This window comes from Suricata suricatta, chromosome 1 (assembly GCF_006229205.1).
Source record: "Suricata suricatta isolate VVHF042 chromosome 1, meerkat_22Aug2017_6uvM2_HiC, whole genome shotgun sequence".
Classification (NCBI taxonomy): domain Eukaryota; kingdom Metazoa; phylum Chordata; class Mammalia; order Carnivora; family Herpestidae; genus Suricata; species Suricata suricatta.
In genome coordinates, this window is record NC_043700.1 from 124,136,635 (window position 1) to 124,139,899 (window position 3,265).

The window sequence follows — 3,265 nt, forward strand, 5'->3', positions numbered from 1 at the left end:
CTCCAGCTGCCCCAAGTTTCATAGTGTCTCATGCGTTCTCATGCCTGTCTCCCTCACAGAACTATGAATTCCTCCCGGGCAGGGTGTGTATTATTCAACTATGTGTCCTCATTGCTTAGCATTGTGTCTGGCATATGGTAGAATCATAACAAATATCTGCTTGTCAGAACTGTTTAATGATTTTGAAGGTTTCTTGCTTCAGGAAAACTTGTCAAAAAAAAAAAGTCCACTCAAATTTCCCTAAGCAGTGTTAGTAAGAATTTGGCAAAACATTATTCCTCCCAACTCCTTCTAAATTGTTATAATACAAGCAAAATTATTCCTTGAATCATGTATAATTAGTTCAATGGTTATTAGAGTTGGCTTATTTGTTTTAAATAAGTCATTATGATACAGTAATATAATATGGTTATAATATGTTGCTATATATGTACATGTAGTACATGGGGATCCCTTGAATAATTAATATATACATCCAATTTATGTCATTTTATAGAATTTAGAACATAATCTTATTTTAAATGGTTGTAGAGATTTTAGTATTTGTTTGTTTTTAACTCCGAATCATTTTGTTTTTGAATTCATGATCAGAGAAATCAGACCTAATTGCAGCATTACCACTTTAGAGAAAAAAGATCCATTTCATACTAATATGCTTTTTTAAATGTCTCTTTATTTATTTTTAGAGAAAGAAAGAGAGAGAGCTGGAGGGAGGCAATGAGGGAGGGAGAGAGTGACTCCCAAGTAGGCTCTGCACTGTCTGCACAGGGCCCAACCTGAGGCTCAATTCCATGGTTCATGAGATCATGACCTGACCCTGAGCCACCCAGGCATCCCCTAATATGCTTTTGTTAAATTTATATCTTTACTTTGAGAGAGAGAAAGTGTAAGTTGGGGAGGCACAGAGAGAGAACAGGAGAGAGAATGCCAAACAGGCTCTGCACTAATAGTGCAGAACCCAACATGAGGCTCAAACCCACAAACAGTGAGATCAGTACCTGAGCTGAAGTCAGATGCTTAACTTACTGATCCACCCAAGTGCCCCAATGCGCTTTCTAATATAACTTCTAGAACTGTACTATATAATGAGAAATGTTGAGATTTTTTATAGTAAATGAATAGGGAGATAAGTCATCCTGGAAATTACAAATAGAAACAATAACCCATTTGGTGATTAGGAAAATCAAATGTTTTCCTTCACTAATGATGTCTTTTTGCATTCATCTTTCATATGTATAAAAAGTTTCCAGGGGTACAAGGGTGGCTCATTTAGTTGAGCATCTGACTCAGTTTTGGCTCATGTTTTGATCTTAGGGTTGTAGGATCAAGCCCTGCCTTGGGCTCTGCACTGAACATGGAGCCTGCTTAAGATTCGCCCTATTCCTCTCTCTCTGCCCCTCCTTTATCTCATAACTCTCTCTCTCTCTAAAATAAAAATTAGTTTCCAGGAAATCTAATAAAATTTAGAGGAATATTATCTTATCAGAGATACTTTCAATCTATAAAAAATAAAACATACTATTGATATATCTAGGCTTTATAGATCCTCTCTGTATATGTATATATTTTCTTGACATATAGGCATATATATTCATATATATACACACATTATATATAAATATATAACACTACATATAAAATAACTATATATAACTATATGTATGTAACATAACTATATAAGAGACTATATATAATCTCTTCATGTTTACCATGGCCAATAACCAAGTCTCCCAGAAAAGGGAATCATGTCTTTTAGAAGTTCTCTTCCACCATTTTATTTGCACTTTCTGGACTGATTAGATATTTGGTTCTTTCTCCACGCATGCCAAATGAGACAATTTAGGATATAAGATATGGCACAAACTGGATGTAAATCCATAAAATACATTTTGATCATTTCTCTTTGTATTCTTACTTAAAAATCAGTAGTGTCTAATCTACCACATCATCAGCCATAGAAAATTAAGCCATGTGGACATCATAATGTTAACACATTTATCAATGAATATGAGTTTATAAATCCATAAAAAATTAAATATAGCCTAAATTTCTCTTAGTTCTTAATAGGTATCAACCCAGTTGACTTGACAATAATGAGTGTTTTGGTGACTTCAAGTTTCTGGAAGTGGGACACCTGGTACAATTTTACCCTGGGGTGAGGTAAGCGGAAAGATAGGATAGGAAGATCATTTTTCCTTTGATTTTCCAGGCTTCCCTACCATTCTGGAAGAGCTGTTAGATAATCAGCTTTTCCATTTTGCACAAATCCAGAAGGCACCATTTACATAGGATATAATCTTATTCCTTGAGTTATGCAATTTCATAACTAGATCAACTTAACCAGTTTGGGAAAACTGAATACATTCATCAGTCCACGAACAATACGATTACAACATGAATTTATTCATTCATTAATTCAGTCCTTATTAACGACTGATGTAGTTGTGATGCTAAATGACAAATCACTGTTTATTCTTGTAATGGCTTCATACCCATCATAGAAAACAAAATCAGGAGCTATATCTGATTTTTTTAATTTATTTCTGCTTTATTTTTCTTTTGTGATATGATACTGCACATTTCCATCAAGAATCTGTACAGCTGTGAATTGAAAAAGAACATTCCATCCAATATATTGTAGGTTAGACCTGTCAAAAAGAAAGAGCAAGAGGCCAGCTAGCTGGCTGGCTGGTTAGCTATTTTAGGCAGGTCTTTGGGGACGTAGTACCTGTATGAGACTAACACAGACCAGGTGTTTAGCTTTGCAGTTTGCTAAAATCCATTCTGTCCTTTCATCCTAAGTGTGATCAAACTCTAGGGAAACTATTTGGACTAAAAAAGACTCACAAGAGATGGATATGCAAACCAAAGTATCAATTTATTTGTAGAGATTGACATATTTGGCAGGATAAGTATCATCAATCAGGATAATGCATCAAGGAAACAGACATGAAAAGGTTACTCGTGAGCTCATCCTTAGAATAACAGAAGTTAAGAACTTTTAAAAAGTATCCCATCAGACTTAAATTATCTGTTAAAATATGTTAAACACTTTTATTAAGATATAATTCATGAGGTGCCTGAGTGGCTCAGTCAGTTAAGTGCCTGATTCTTGATTTCAGCTGAGGTCATGATTTCAGTCATGAGATTGAGCCCCCTGTGAGATTAAGCCTTAGCATAGAGCCTGTTTAAGATTCTCTCTCTGTCTCCCTCTGCCGTCTCCCTGTTCTCTCTCTTTCTTTCTCAAAAAGAATAAAATTCACAT